Source organism: Giraffa tippelskirchi, chromosome 14 (genome assembly GCF_054371585.1).
Source record: "Giraffa tippelskirchi isolate mGirTip1 chromosome 14, T2T-mGirTip1v1.2.pri, whole genome shotgun sequence".
NCBI classification, from domain to species: Eukaryota; Metazoa; Chordata; class Mammalia; order Artiodactyla; family Giraffidae; genus Giraffa; species Giraffa tippelskirchi.
Window position 1 is genome coordinate 52,685,453 of NC_137288.1, and position 17,208 is coordinate 52,702,660.

The following is a 17,208-nucleotide window of genomic DNA, read 5'->3' on the forward strand; positions in this document are numbered from 1 at the left end:
TATGCCCCACAGGCTGTAATATCCAAACCTCAACCCTGCCTTGAAACACTGAGTCAGCACTTTCCAGTGTCTACGTGTGTTAACTGCTCAGTCGTGTCTGACTCTTTGCGACCCCATGGACTCTTGCCCACCAGGCTCCTCTGTCCATGGGGATTCTCCAAGGAAAGAATCCTGGAGTGGGTTGCCATTTCCTCCTCCAGGGGATCTTTCTGACCCAGGGATTGGACCTGGGTCTCCCACATTGCAGGCGGATTCTTTACTGTCTGAGCCACCAGGGAAGTCTGAGCCCTAAGGCCATGGCCGGGGAGGAGGTAGGATTATAACTTCTGGAGCAATTCTGTGTGAGGGGTTTGGAAAGGCTTCTAGAGAAGCCAGCTTCGGCTGCTACTTATACCCAATGGCTTAGTGGGTAAAGAATCTGCCTGCAATGCAGGAGACTCAGGAAATGCAAGTTTGATTCCTGGGTTGGGAAGATTCCCTGGAGAAGGTAATGGCAACCCACTCTAGTATTCTTGCCTGGAAATCTCACAGACAGAGGAGCCTGGTGGGCTACAGTCTATGGGATCGAAAAAGAGTCGGACATGACCGAGTGACTAAGCATGCTAGAAAAGCCAGACAGATGGAGGTGGTTGCTTTCAGAGTCCGCATCCTGTCTCAGCCACTCCTAAGTGCCTTGATGGTTCTAGAAGGTGTTGAGCAGATCCCTTGTCTGTAAAGAGTAAGCATCGCTCATGGAACTTCTGGTGTGAGGTTGATGTCTTTGTAGGCAGCTCCCTGTGTGGCTTTGAATAAACTGAGGAGGCAGAGAAATTAGGAGAAGGATCTGGAGATTATCAGTCAGCGGCTGCAGCTTCCCCAGGCCATGCTTCTGATGGGCCATTTGATGCTAAAAAAAAAAAAACCTCAAAACTCTTCCATGCCATGTTCCATGTGTCTTGACCAGGTGCGGTGCTCTGATGGCATTGGTCTCTATGAGAGGGGCTCTGCTGTCCTAGAGAAACATGCCTGTGGTCAGGATTGAGATTGGAGATGTGGGTCCTGGTTCTGTGGACTAAGGGACTGAGGTGGGTCCTGATGCCGTGGACTAAGGGACTGAGGTGGGTCCTGATGCCGTGGACTAAGGGACGTAGGTGGGTCCTGATGCCGTGGACTAAGGGACTGAGGTGGGTCCTGATGCCGTGGACTAACGGACGGAGGTGGGTCCTGATGCCGTGGACCAAGGGACTGAGGTGGGTCCTGATGCCTTGGACCAAGGGACTGAGGTGAGTCCTGATGCCGTGGACCAAGGGACGTAGGTGGGTCCTGATGCCGTGGACTAAGGGACGTAGGTGGGTCCTGATGCCTTGGACCAAGGGACTGAGGTGGGTCCTGATGCCGTGGACTAACGGACGTAGGTGGGTCCTGATGCCGTGGACCAAGGGACTGAGGTGGGTCCTGATGCCTTGGACCAAGGGACTGAGGTGGGTCCTGATGCCGTGGACTAAGGGACGTAGGTGGGTCCTGATGCCGTGGACTAAGGGACTGAGTTGCACAGGTACACTCTTCCTCTCTGGAGTGCTTCTGAGACAGACTTACCTTTTTTCTGAGCCCATGACCGAATGAAGACCTGAAAGGACTAGTCTCACAATCGCCTTTGTCTTCAGGACATTTCAGGAAAAGTTCCCGCAGGCCTTAACTCATCAGGTTTGCTCTGGGTTTGTGCCTCGAGTGCAGCAAGTCCGATTTCATGAACTGGGAAGTAGATGGATGCTGTCTTTGATCTCATAGGTCCTGTGTGCTTCTGTTCATCTTGCCTGGGAGGCTTAGATTCATCCTCCTCTTCTTATACCAGCTCCCATCTCATGTGTCCCTGTTCATGTGGTTAGAACTCATGGGAACAGACTCAGCTACATTTGGGCTCCAATTAGAACTTTTCTACTTCATCTGTGAGGAAAATCCTGCTCGTGCTTAAAAACTAAATTAATAAGAAGTTACATGAGAGCTAAAACTTGCAGAGTGGTAACAATGGATTATGAAAGCTTGATGAAATGTCAAAATTTTAGTTTATGAGGCTCAAACACATTCCTTTGTTTGGATAATATTTTTCTAAATTAATGTTAAGAATATAAAGAACCGGTAATTGCATTACCTATTAGAATAAATTGCAAGTGAATAGAAAGCTTTAAAAATGAATAATGCATATAAATGAAATTAAAACTACAAATACCAGCAATTTTATTAGGAAGCATGGTTATACCTATTATTAAAATAAGAAAGATAATAGAACTGTTTGAGATCAAAACTGCTGGTCTTCTATCCATGTTATTACCTTTGTAGAAAGAGTAAAATAAGTAATATAACTATTCAGGTAAAATATTTCTGTTGACCAAATAGCAGTATTTCTTTCTTACAGATCTAAACAACTGACTCTAGACATGGATTTATAGCTGGCATTGAAAACTCTTTCTAGCATATATTAGCAGTAGAAAAATACAAATATTAACATATATATATATTTCTGTTAGGTGTTATATATTGTTATTTACTATTCATTAGCTAGACTCTATCACTCTTAAGATGGATTGTGAATTCATCATACCTAACATCTTATTTGTTAATGTTTATAGCTTTTTCATGATCTGTTTTAACTACTGAAGCCAGAGATACCATATAAGAAGGCAAAATATATAGAAATATATAGTGAAGAAGGTCATGGATTTCCTCATCTTTCAATTCCTTTCCTGGGAATAATACTTGGGTGTTTACCTTTGCACATTTCTATCTCTACCCATTTGCACATATAAATATCAGTCTATGTCCCAGGTCTGTTACTTCCTCTTTCTAACCAGGGAAGAGCACGTTGTTCGTGGGTTTCTGCAATTTGATTTCACATTGATCAGTACTCTCTGAACATGTCTCTAGTGGCTGGAGACTAGTGCAGTATTTATGTATCTTTCCCTCATCCTTACCAGTAGCTATTTATTATCCTGAGACATGCTATGCTGTTAGTCGCTCTCAGTCGTGTCTGACTCTTTGTGATCCCGTGGACTATAGCCTGCCAGGCTCCTCTGTCCATGGAGTTCTCCAGGCAAGAATACTGGAGTCAGTAGCCATTCCCTTCTCCAGGGGATCTTCGCAACCCATGGATCAAATTGGTTCAGTATAATGAAGGCAGTGCCTACCTCTGGAGTGAAGGGCAGACAGGTGTGCTTTCACCCAAGTAAGAATTTTGGGTTCCCTGAGCTCAGGGTCCCACAGGTGTAACACAGACCTACTATGTGCAGCACAGCTTGGACCCTCGCTGTTGCCCTCATGAAACTTTGGGGACAAAGTGTGATGTGATGAGCTTTATGCTCAAGCTACTTCCTGTGTTGTCAGTAGTGAAGTCCTCTGTTTCTGACCCAGGAATCTCCTGTCTTCTGCTAACATCCATGAAACTGGGGCCGGTAACTTGCTAATGTGAAAGGTGGGTAAAATGTCACTCTTCAAAGTTCTTAACAGTATATACTTAGAAGAAAAGAAACGTTGCTCTTTATAACATCCTCTGACTCCTACATTTTGAGGAGTAGGAAATTGAGCCCTGGATAAGCAAAGCAACTTGTATGAGTGCACAATAAGTCTGTTTACACACATGCATGGTGAGTCTGCGCAAGTGTACCACCAGTCTGTTTGCACAAGTGCACAGTGAGTCTGCTTGCACAACTGCATAGCTGCAGATGTGGCTCTCCGAGCCAGCCCTTGGTTGGTCAGCACACTTTGCTTTGCCTCTCACTACGGCACTTGGCTCTGTAAGGACAGCCCACAGTCCTGGTGTAGATAAGAATTTCTCATTTCAAGAGAGAAACAGAATTGACATAAACCGAGAGGTGTGGCTGTTGTATAGAGCGTATAGCTGTAGCCTGACCCGTTGATTCAGCATGGAGAGATGCTCAGAGGATAGCAGATCAATATCAACCAGGGTCATTTAGCTCTAATTCTCCTAAGAACTGCAAAATGAGATTAGTTGGCCTTTTCTCTTGTTTCTCGATTTGTGTGTTTTCTCGTCACTGCAATTCTGAGGTCGGGTGCTAATGCATTTTAAATTATCAAGTGGGGATCTGTTTGACCACAGATATTAAATACATCTTAAGACCAGAAACTATAAAACTCCTAGAGGAAAACATAGGCAAAACACTCTCCGACATAAATCACAGCAGGATCCTCCATGTCCCACCTCCCAGAATATTGGAAATAAAAGCAAAAATAAACAAATGGGACCTAATTAAAATTAAAAGCTTTTGCACAGCAAAGGAAACTATAAACAAGGTGAAAAGACAGCCTTCAGAATGGGAGAAAATAATAGCAAATGAAGCAACAGACAAACAATTAATCTCAAAAATATACAAGCAACTTCTGCAGCTGAATTCCAGAAAAATGGACGACCCAATAAAAAAATGGGCCAAAGAACTAAACAGACATTTCTTCAAAGAAGAAACATGTATATTATCATATGTGAAACAGAACACCATTCCATGTTCGATGCATGAGACAAGGGCTCAGGGCCGGGGCAATGGGATGACCCAGAGGGATGGGATGGGGAGGGAGGTGGGTGGGGGATCCAGGAAGGGGAACACATGTAAACCCATGGCTGATTCATGTCAATGTATGGCAAAAACTATTACAATATTGTAAAGTAATTAGCCCTCAACTAAAATAAATAAATTTATAAAAAAATAAATAAATAAATAAATACACCTTGTAGCCAATAGAATGTGCAGACTTAGCAAGGTGGTGGCTTTGCCCTCAGTTAAGCTCTGGAACATCAGCAGGGCCATTTTTTTCACTTACTAGGTGTATGTTGGTAGAGCCTGTTTTGTTTTTACGTGGTAGCTTGCATCTTCCTCTCTTTGGAAAGAATTTCTTTGTAGTATCGTGAGATCGTAACTCTTTTATATTTTGTCAGTAGTATTCATAACCCTTCTAGCACACTGATCACTTCTCAACTTCAATTATTAAACAGGTTTCTATTCTAATAGTGACTTTAGGATATTGACTGCTACAAGGAGTCTGCAAGCAGATGACAGTCATCTTTCATATAAATTCCAATCAGGTTTCATCATTTTTTGAGAACAAAGACACATCTCTCCACCTCAGAATGGCCTTTAGCAAATTTCATCAAGCAGAGCTTCTCCACTGAAGCTGACAGAACATGACTCTGGGCTCTGCACCTGTGTATTTGCTGAGCCCTAGGCCTGTGGCAGAGAAAATTGAATGTTACCTGGGTGACCTATCTCTAAGCCGGGTCTTTAATCCCACGGTGGTTATTGAAGCTCTCGCTGTGGCCAAAGTGAAAGCAGAAGTGAGGCCAGAGATGACTTCTGCAGACAATCGGGACCCAACCACAGAGGAAATCGTTGACACCCGCCCCACACTGTCGTGGCTTCCTTCTCTGGCCGCTCATGTCTAAGTCTAGAAAACACACAAACCTTCTGAGAACCCTGCAGTGTCTGAGAATGACTACTGAAGAAATCAGCAGTAGAGGTTGTGCACTCAGGCACTCAATCACGTCCAACTCTTTGGGACCTGATGGCCTGTAGCCCACCCGCCAGGCTCCTCTGTCCATGGAATTCTCTAGGCAAGAATTCTGGAGTGGGTTGCCATGCCCTCCTGCCGGGGATCTTCCTGACCCAGGGCTGGAACCCGCATCTCTTACGTCTCCTGCACTGGCAGGCGGATTCTTCACCACTAGCGCCACCTGGGGCAGAGTAAGGAGTTTGTATTTTACTGTCTTTCCACTATTGCTTAGACTTGTATGATCACACTGGACTTTAGAAAGATCTCTAACTATAGGACAGAGAGACTCTGGAGGGGAGCGAAGGACACCTGGGATGATGAATGAGAAGGACTTCACAAAGAGCCTGGGGATGAGGGCTGACGCTGGGGCAGCCACTGTGCAGATAACCTAGGTAAAGCTGCTGAACCCGGGGCTTCTAGGACCAAGGATGGAGAGGATGTCACGACTGGCTCCCTGCAGAGGGTGAAGCAGTGGAAAGAGGCAAGGGTGAGTCACAGGTTTCTGGCTGGAAGGAGTGGGCAGCTCGTGGAATTCTTTACTGACCTCAGGGACACAGGCAGAGAAACATTTATCCAAGGGGAGGGGTAAGAGAGAGAAGTCTGCGGGGAAGAGGAAGACGTGCAGTTGCGTTTTAAGGGTGCAGAGCTGGAGACGCCCAGACATCTAGGTGAGGGTGTCCAGCAGGCAGCCCCTTGGAGGGGCCCCTCTCTGAGCTGGCTGAGGCCACATCCCTTGTCTTACCTCATCCCATGGACAGAGAAGCCTGGAGGGCTACGGTCCACAGAGTGGCAAAGAGTCAGATACAACTGAAGCAACTGAGCGCTCAGTCTCCCCTAAACTTAACCCTGGCTTCATCTCTCTCCACCCCTCACGTCTGACCCACCCGCTGCTGGTTTTGTGTGTTGTTGTCCCTCCCTCCTCTGGACTGTGAGCTCCAGGAAGACAGTGTGTTCTGTCCTCATTGGCAGTGCGGCCAGGGGGACCCTCAGGGAGCAGGAGTGAAGACTGGCTCCCCTGCCCTCAGTCCAGCTCTGGCCTCCTCGTCATCAGCTCCCCTGCTCCGTGCTGCCTCACCAAAAGCTGCCTCTTCCTGCCTGGAAGGACCGTGGACGTGGGACCCCTGCCACCCTCGCTTCCCCAGCGGGTCCCCTCCCTGGGGCTTGCCCTCAGCTCTGGGCTTTGGGCGAGGGAACCACGTGTTCCCGTGGGGTTATTTTCAAACAGTCTGGTCTCTGGGCTACATGGGAAGCCTCAAGTCTTCAGGATGAACCTCTGTCTTGTCCACTGATGTGCACACAGCGTCTGCCTGGTGGCCCTCAGCAGACGTTTAGTGGACGAGTCCATGTGACTCAGGGTCTGGATTGGCACCTAATGAGCAGCGAGTGATAGGGTTTTCCCTCCAGAAGCAGCTGCATCAGAGTGTGGTCATCAATCTGATGCCCCCTGCAAGCCTCCCGTTCTTCATGTACTGATCCCTCCCTCCCCTCCCCGAGCTGCCCGTGTCCCCCCGGGGAGCAGCTGCCCTTCCCAGTGCTTGAGTACAAACGAGTGTCAAGTACATAGTGTCCTGAGGCGGGGGTTATTATAATCAGGGGCTTTAGGGAGGCCTGTGGGGGTCTTCACCTTCAGGACCCCCGCCCCCGGCCAGCTCCTCCTGGAAGCTTATGTTTCAGTCACCTCGGACCTCGCCCACCTCCCCAAGCACGTCATCCAGGCTTCTCCATCACACCTCTGTGCCTTTCTACCTGTTGTTCCCCGGGCTCAGAAATGCCTTTCCTCCTCTCCTTTATGCTTGTCAAATGCTTAGCTCACCCTCTGTGTGCGGGAACCGTGAGGCCTGGTCTGTTCCTCATGCAGCCAGTGTCCTAGCCGTGTCCTTGGTGAGACACTGACATGGACCAATCTGCAATAAGACGCTGTCTTTATTGCGACGTTTGTCTCAGGTCCTCAGAACTCGCTTTCCATCTCTGGCTCTGTCGTGACTGCTGGAGAAAAAGGACACAATGCAGACTTAGTTCTCTTCAGGCTCTGACACCAGTGCCTGGCACCCATGAGGGCCCACGGATGCTCCGGACGTTGGTAGAATGGCTCCTGCTTCCTCCCATCCCCTCCACGTCAGGCTCCTTTCTCCTGTTAACACTTTTTCATGCCCTCTCTGGCACCAGCCTCCTTGGAGAACAGAATCTGGGGAAGCCATTATCAGGTTACCTCAGTGCCTATTTAATGCATGTTTAGCTGCCTTTCTGTCACATAAAAACGTAAGGTGGTAAAATAGAGTAGTAAAACTGTCAATAAAAGCTCCATTTCCACCCACTATTTAATGCCAAAGAGCAGGAGACATTTGAGATTTTCATCCATAGTACTAAATCGGCACCATCAAGGTTGGTAGGCAGTCAATTTGCCTTGAAATATTGTTAACTTGATGAATAAAAATGTAAATTTTAAGAATGCAGTGGGGTCTAGAAAGCAATGTGTTCCCGAATTCCTTACAGAATAGTCTTTGAATAAGGTCAGGATAGGAAGGAGTCCCACACCTTGGGGCCCCTGGGTATTTTTTTAACCTTTTCTTTTGTATTGGGGTATAGCTGATTAACAATGTTGTGATAGTTTCAGGTGAACAGTGAAGGACTCAGCCTCAGCTGTACATATGCATGTATCCATTCTCCCACAAACTCCCATCCAGGCTGCCAGGTAACATCGAGCAGAGTTCCCTCTGCTGTACAAGAGGTCCTAAATACAGCTGTGTGTACATGTCCATCCCAAACTCCCTAACTCTCCCTTCCCCCATCCTTTCCCCACCTCTGCCGGCAACCATAAGTTTGTTCTCTAAGTCTGTGAGTCTGTTCTGTAGGTATGTTCACTTGTATCATTTCTTTTCAAATTCCACATATAAAGGGTGTCATATGACATTTCTCCTTCTCTGTCTGACTTACTTCACTCAGTGTAACAATCACTGTCTAGGTCCATCCACTACCGTGTGGTTTTAAACACAGAAATGTAGTCGTGGAAGAATCTAGAAAGATGCCCTACTGACCCCCCCGCCCCCCATTTAGTGCTCTATAGTTTGTAAGCTAAGGCCACATGCCTTGTCTCACCTCATCCCCCAGATGACCGTGAGGTGGATAACAGTCTCCTCATTTTCCAAATCAGGGAGCTGAGGATCTGAGGGGTCAATGGTCACACAGAACCAGGCTACAGTCCCACCTGCGTCTGACTCTGAATTGCTCTCTTTCTGGTCTGGCCCACCTGCTTCATGGCCGAGGACCTAAAAAAAAAAATCAAATTGATGCAAATGTCTAGAGACTCCTTAGACAGTCCACCATCCTGCTTACTGTCTGAAGAATAAATTCCCTCAGCGTCCAGGGGCCAGGTGGGCTCCAGAATACTTGCAGTCCTTCCACCATCCGGGGGAAAGTATGGATGCCAACAAAGTTTGTTCAGAGTCTGGGACTCATTCCTGAAAGCATCAGCCCATTGTCCTTGATGGAACAGAACCTTCAGAATCCATGAGAAAGTCAGCTTATATTTCCAAATTATACTTTGAAGTTGGAAGATAAAAGGAGGGCCCTGTGTCAAACCAGTGGGGCTCGAGACTTTGTTCACATTCTAGAGAGGTTATCAGAACTTGAAATGAACATGATAGCAGATCTCCTAGAAGAGAGTCCTCACCACCTTTTAACCAGGTTTACAGAAGCTTAGCTCAGCCTTAGACTCCTGGAATCAAAGCTGTTGGTAGGGTTTTTGAAATGTGTTTTCCTTTTCTCAGGATAGAGAAAAGCAGATCCCTGACTTTCATATACCTGGTCTCCTGGGAAGGCTTTCCATTCTGTGGTTCGGGTCCATTCTTAGAGCAACGCAGAGAAACACAGTGGCACTTACGTGTCTGAGGGTGGCCCTGGCCAGGCAGTGTTTCCCATCCCCTGCCGGAAGGAGCCGGCCAGGTAGGGTCAGGAGGTTCAGACCCAACATCGGGAACAGCAGGTGCCCACCCTTGACTGAGGCTCCTGAATGAAGCTGGTTCCCTAGAGATTCAGTCAAGTGTGGGAGTGAGTAAGTACAGAGGGTAGGTGTGGACTGGGGTAGTCCAAAATGAGCAAATATTATTAAACTCAGAAAACAGCTTTATACACGTGCATTTATAGTGACCTTCTGAGTTGGTGTCATGGACTGAACTGTCTTCTCCCCAAATTCATGTTGGAATCCTAACCCCCAGTCTTCAGAAAGTGACAGTATTTGGAGAAGAGTCTTTAAAGAAGTAATTAAAGTAAAGCGAGATCATTAGGTTGGGCCCTGATCTAATATGACTGATGTCCTTATGAGAAGAGGAGATTAGGACACAGGTACACCTAGAGGAATGGCCACGTGGGGACACGGAGAAGACGGCTGTCCACTGGCCCGGGAAGGTGGCCCCAGGAGACCCAACACTGCTGACACCTTGATCTTAAACTCTCCGGCCTCCAGGACTGTGAAAAAATACAAATCTGTTATTCAGGCCACCCTGTCAGTGGTACGTTGCTATGGCAGCCCTAAACATCAAATACAGTCAGTACCCCCAATATGGAGACCGTTGGTGAGACACGAGTCTTTCAGACTATGACCGTACCCCCAAATCTGTCTTTATTTCCCTTCTCCCCACAGTATGTCTCTTGAGAAATGTGTAAAAGTTTGTGAAAACCCTTGTCTGGCTGTGTTGAAATATGACTTTATGAGGTTTATTCTTTGATGATTATTAGAGGAAGCTTGAGGCGGCGGTGAGCAGGAGAGTCTGTGAGGCTGGTTACACCACTGCTACAGGAACAAGTGGAGAACATTTGCTGTCTTTGGTTGTTCTTACATTGTTAACGGCATAAGGTCTCACCTCCAAATGCTTCGTATGTGATAGACGTGAGCCCCAGTGACCGGGGAGGGAGGAGCATGATTCTTCCTTGGCTGTCTTCTCGTCATCGTCATGTCATCATGTAGCCGATTTGCAAATCCTGCAGCCAACAGCCGTGTCAGTGATTCTCCGTGGACAAAGGGTGAGGCATGGGGTGCCAGGGCACAGCAAGGGCTGGTGTTGAAATCAACCCGGGTGATGTTCTGATTTCTACTTTACCTGGTTTAGATACACCCAAGAAAAGAAAGTGCATTTAACACTCTTGTTACTATAGAACTATCTCTTTTTAAAAAACATATCCTAGAAGATTAAAAACCACATTTGCCGAGTGTACACTGCTATGATTGGTCTCTTTTTGTTCACAGTGTTTATTGATTTATTTTATTCTAAGATGTTAAGTAAACAAAAACTTCTCCCTCTTCTTTGATGTTCTGAAAAGCAAATATGTGTTTGAAAAGAAAATTGATCTAGAGATTCTTCTGATGATCTGAAATTTTTAGGAAAATAGATGCAATCTGTTCATTAGTTTATGGTTTGAATAGAATGAATAGAAGAGTTCTAATTTTTATTAAAAGGAATGTCATAGGAACCCCTAGTAAGGCCTTTTTTACAAAAATGTTTATTGTGGTAAAATTACCCCCAACTAAAACTCTGTACCATTAAACAACAGCCCCTACTTCTCCCCTCCTCCCAGCCCCTGGCAAATTCTACTGTTTACTGTCTCATTCGACTTGTTCTAAGTGCTTCATATAAGTGGAAGCATACAATATTTGTCCTTCTGTGTCTGACTTATTTCACTAAGCATAATGTTTTAAAGGCCCATCCTTGTTGTAGCAAAATCAAAATTTCATTCATTTCTATGGCTAAATAATATCCACTTTTTATATAGACTGCATTTATTAATTCATCTGTTGAAGGACATCTGAGTTGTTTCCAACTGCTGTGAACATGCACATAAAAGTATCTGTTCAGGTTTTAAGAATTTCTGATACAAGTTAGATATAAGACCCAGAAAATTTGGGGTTGAAGGTTGAGTTGAACGGAAGCATGAAGAAAATCAGCTACAGAGTAAATGACCATAACTAATATCTGAAGATTAGAGAAAATGATACCTTTTCTTAGATATTTTTATATACATTGCCTATGGCTATATACATTGGCTATTGGCTTCCCTATTGGCTCAGATGGTAAAGAATCTGTCTGCAATGCAGGAAACCTGGGTTCAATCCTTGGGTCAGGAAGATACCCTAGAGAAGAGAATGTTATCAATAGATATTCAATTAATATTTATTGGATTTAAATAAGTTGAAAGTTCACTCTGTACTGTTTATAATAATTATTATTATCATATATGTTAGTATTAGTTCATATCTGGGCTAGCAGTCTTGGAAAGGAATGCATGTCATAGACCAGATGGAAGTAATGGTTTTAGTAGCTTCTACTTTTAAGCCTACAGGAAGGGGCACAGTGTCCGCTTTAAATTTGGGCTCTGCCACTTAATTTCATGGATCATCTTGACTAGGGATCAGTAAACTGCAGTTCACGGGCCAAAGCCAGGCTGCCCCCAACTTTGTGTGGTCTGAGAATCCTCTAGTGGTTGAAAAAAAAGATGAAGAAGACAATGATATCTTGTGGCACATGAAATTATGTAAATTGAAACTCCAGTGCCCATGAGTAAAGTTTTATCTGAACACAGCCACACATATTCCTTTCCATATTGTCTGTCTTTGGGCTTTAAAGGCCAGACTGAGTAGTTGCAGCAGAAACTGGTCCACAGAGCATAAAATCTATATGCTCTGGCCCCATGCAGAAAATATGGATTCTTTGTCCCTATACTGGGAACATTCCCCGAGCCCTGACTTGAACATGTTGGACCAGGCAAGGCCTTAGTTTCCTAATCCATCAAATGGAATTAGAAATAGTTTCTACCCATCGGACTGCTGAGAAGCCCAGTTTAATATAGAGCCCCTGGTTTCTCTCTGGATCGCAGCAGACACACAGCCACCAGTGGCAGGATTTCGTTTGGTGGTCATTAAGTTTATTATTATAATTATGGTTATAATAACAGCCAGTTGAGAGAACTGTTAGCTGATAGAACTAACTTAGCCTAATTGCAAACAAAGGGTCAGGAAACAATGAATGTTCTCTAGTATGTGGCAGCAGCCTGCTGGACCCTGGGTAGGGTGCCAAAGGCTAGCAGTCTTGGCTGAAATCTGAGCTTGTTTTGCTTACTTGTGATTTTTATCATCAACAGAGGTCCATATAGTCAAAGCTGTGGTTTTTCCAGCAATCATGTACGAATGTGAGAGTTGGATCATAAAGAAGGCTGAGTACTGAAGAATCAATACTTTCCAATTGTAGTGTTGGAGAAGACTCTTGAGAGTCTCTTGGACAGCAAGGAGATCAAACTAATCTTGACAAATTTTTGTGCACTCACAAGCTTAATTCCTTTTTCATTGTTTATTTTTGTGCAATTTTTTAAAGGTTACCTTCCATTCACAGTTATTACAGAATGCTGGCTCTATTCCCCATGTGGTACAGTACACCCTTGAGCGTTTGTTACTCCTGATACTTTGTACCTCTCTCTCGCCCACCTCTAGGCTGCCCTTCCCCCTCCCCACTGGTAACCACTAGTTTGCTCTCTTTGAGTCTGCTGCTTTTATATTATATACACTAGTTTGTTGTATTTTTTAGATTCCACATATAAGCAACATCATACAGTATTTACCTTTTGCCATCTGACATTTTTCTTAGCCTAATGCCATCCAAGTCCATCCATGATCCTGCAAATGGCAAAATTTGGGGGTTTTTTAATGGCTAATTTCAGTTTTATTGAGGCATAATTGACATGAAAAATTGTAAGATATTTGAAGTATGCTGCTGCTGCTAAGTCGCATTAGTCGTGTCCGACTCTGTGCGACCCCACAGACGGCAGCCCACCAGGCTCCACCATCCCTGGGATTCTCCAGGCAAGAATACTGGAGTGGGTTGCCACTTCCTTCTCCAATGCATGAAAGTGAAAAGTGAAAGTTAAGTTGCTCAGTCGTGTCCGACTCTTAGCGACCCCATGGACTGCAGCCTACCAGGCTCCTCCATCCATGGGATTGTCCAGGCAAGAGTACTGGAGTGGGGTGCCATTGCCTTCTCCCAATTGAAGTATGCGTCACAGTAATTTGATATATTTATGTGTTGTGAAAGGATTCCCTCCAGCTGGTTAATTAACATACCCATTATGTATTTATCTTTTTTGTTGTTGTTGTTAAGAACATGCAGGTTCTACTCTTTTAGCAAATTTCAACTAAACAGCACACTGTTATCAACTATAGTCCACATGTTTTACATTAGGTCCTCAGATATTATTCATCTTATTGCTGAAAGTTTATACTCTTTTAACACCATCTCCCTGTTTTCCCAGCCCTGCAGTCTCTGGTAGCTACTCTTTCTATGAGTTCGACATTTTTTTTTCGATTTCATGTGTAAGTGATCCCATGCTGTATTTGTCTTTCTCTGCTTGGCTGATTTCACTTAGTATAATGCCCTCAAGGTTCATCTATGTTATCGTAAGTGGCAGCATTCTGTTCTTTCTCATGGTTGAATGATACTCCATTGTATTATATCATATCCCCTTTGTCCATTTATCCATTGATGGATACTTGGGTTGTTTCCATATTATGATCATTGTGGATAAGGCATCAGTGAACACAGGGGTGCAGATCTTCAAGATGTGGTTTTCGTTTCCTTTGGATCTCTCCCTGGAAGCAGCATTGTTGGATCGTACATTAGTTTTAAGATTTTTGAGGAATCTGCATGCTATTCTCCATAGTGGTTGCACCACTTACATTCCCACCAACATTGCATGAGTTTTCCTCTTCTCCAGATCCTTGCTAACACTTGTCATCTCTTTTCTTTTTGACGATGGTTGTCCTAACAGACAGGGGGTGATACTGGGGGTTTGATTTGCATTTCCCTGATGATTAGCGATGTTAGCATCTTTACACGTGCCTATTGGCCATGTATATGTTGGTCAGCACTTTTATTGTTGGCTTCATTCACTTCTACCCTTTGTATGAAGTTAAATTTCATGCCCAGAGTATGGAAGCTGCATTTCTGTGTTACTCCCACCACTGGCACTCTCAGTCCCTCCCTCCCCACCCCCACACTGTCTCCTCCTTCATAACTTATAAGATGGTATTTTCTCCTGATCTCACCTCCTGGAATATAGACCTTTCACATCTATTCCAACACTAAGTGTCATTCAAAGACCACCAGAGCCTTCACATATCAGCAGCATGATAAATTGCATGTATGATTGTGTGTGTGCTGCCTGTGTTTAGCTTAATTTTCTAGATGGTTCATGGCAGCCAGCTTTCTTGGTTTCCTAATAAGGAAGAACTATAGTAACTTTTTTGAATAATGTCACATGTAGATCCCTGTGCAGCCAATGACTTCAATGGCGATAGTTTTGACTGATAACTGCTTATATAAGCATTAAAAAATACGAATGTAAAATGTTTTCTCCGTACAGCCAAACTATTTTAGGGTTAAAAATTTCACTTGGTTTATTTTTAGGATTCTGCAGTTCTCCACAGAAGGTCGGCAGTGCTGGCTAGCACTGATGCAGAGAAAAGGTATGAGCCTTCCACCCTGGAGGGTAAACCCCAGGAGGCTCATGTGGGCAGTCTACAACCATCACCTAGTCGGAGGAGTGCCTCCTGCCTCTTCATAGGTTGTTTGCCCTCTCTGTGTTCATGTCAGTCCAGTTCCATGTGTGCTAATGATGGCTGGGCACTGGGGGCAGGAGCACTTCTCAGTGTGCCAAGCTTTACGGTGGGTGTCTTGAATGGTTTCTTACATGAATGACTGTTGCAGCTGACGGAGGCCTTGTGGAAATGACTCAGATTAAGCTTCTGCTTTGCTTGAATATTACTGACCTCATATAATGGAGTGTAACTCACACACTCCAATTACTCATAAGAGTAAATTTCTCCTCTTACAGTTAATATCAATATAGTCTCAAAAAAAAAAACCAAAAAACAAACAAACCCTGAATGAGATTCCTAATCTATTTTTCTGCTTAGGCCCTCACTTCAAGGAGAATATCATGAAAGCACTGGGGAAATTTTATTCTAAAAATCCCCTTTAAAAAAACCCTTCTCACCCCACCCACTATGAAAGCAAAATACAGTGTCCATGTGTCACCATTTTAAAGTGAGGAATAATGTAAATAAGGGTGTAGGTTTTATTCCAGCAACACACGATTTTAACCATTTGAGGATTGTAGTGACTTTAGTGGGACTTCCCAGGTGGCTAAGAGGTAAACAATCCACCTGCCAATAGCAGGAGAAGCAGAGATGAGGTTGGGAAGATCCCCTGGAGAAGGGAATGGCAACCCACTCCAGTATTGTTGCCTGGAAAATCCCATGGACAGAGGAGCCTGGCAGGCTACAGTCCATGAGGTCACTAAGAGTTGGACTTGACTGAGCACGCACGCACACACAGTGACTTTAGTAGTCATGTTAATGGAGTTACTATTCTGTGTCACTGAAAGATGGCTCATGACTGGGAGGGAAAGAAAAAGGAAAGGAGGGAGGGAGGAAGGAAATAGAGGAAAATCTAAGGCAGCCTTCAGAATTATTAAAACAGAAATGATTGTTTGCAAGGCCACAACACATAATAGAATCTCAGAGTCTTAATTTCATTAATATCCTTGCGGCCAATAATTCTTCTTCCAGAAAGGAGCCAGCTGACCGGGTAGATTTATATTTTTCAGTAGCAGGCCCCTTCTTATTTTAGAGAGGACATCTTTGGTTTGGTTCAGTTGTAAGGTTTTCGATGCCCGATTCAGGAGAACTTGTGCCCATTAGTTTGACACTTAAGGCTTTTGCTGGTGGTCCATGTGGTTCCTGGTTCCCAGGAAAACATGAGCAGTGAATGTGTCAAGGATCATAATTCATGGGATGTGCATAAGAAGCCCATAACTGCTCTTTTCCAGTTATCACTGCATAGGGAACCATAAGCAGCAAAGTCTCTTGCGACACCCTCTATGAGGCGATGCAGGAAGTCCTGCACGGGAACCAGCACAAGCGCAGGAAGTTTTTGGAGACGGTGGAGCTTCAGATCAGCCTGAAGAACTATGACCCTCAGAAGGACAAACGTTTCTCGGGCACCGTCAGGCTTAAATCCACTCCCCACCCCAAGTTCTCCGTATGTGTCTTGGGGACCAGCAGCATTGTGATGAGGCCAAGGCTGTGTATATGGACATCAATGTGCTGAAGAAACTCAACAAGAATAAGAAACTGGTCAAGAAGCTGGCCAAGAAATATGATGCCTTTTTGGCTTCAGAGTCTCTGATCAAGCAGATCCCCCGAATCCTGGGCCCAGGCCTGAACAAGGCTGGCAAGTTCCCTTCCTTGCTGACCCACAGTGAGAACATGGGGGCCAAAGTTGATGAAGTAAAGTCCACGATCAAGTTCCAGATGAAGAAGGTGCTGGGTCTGGCAGTGGCTGTTGGCCACGTGAAGATGACAGATGATGAGCCTGTGTACAACATCCACTTAGCTGTCAACTTCCTGGTGTCATTGCTCAAGAAAAATTGGCAAAACATCAGGGCCTTGTACATTAAGAGCACCATGGGCAAGCCCCAGCATCTGTACTAAGGCACAGCTTAATAAACCATACTAAACCATCAAAAAAAAAAAAAAGAAACCCATAACTTGTAGGAATTATGTAAGAAAGAACCCTTCCTGAGATGTGTGGGTGGTATTTCAGATTCTAAGGATTAACAGCCTCTTTAGAAGTG

At 44.9% G+C, this 17,208-nt stretch overlaps 1 protein-coding gene and 1 pseudogene across 11 annotated transcripts in view; both read left to right on the forward strand.

The window, feature by feature from the left end:
* The window catches only part of PTPRM (protein tyrosine phosphatase receptor type M), a 649,319-nt gene that overhangs the window by 302,135 nt on the left and 329,976 nt on the right, over positions 1–17,208 (forward strand). The window lies entirely within an intron of this gene.
* Positions 9,888–17,114, forward strand: LOC145534823 (large ribosomal subunit protein uL1 pseudogene; annotated as a pseudogene).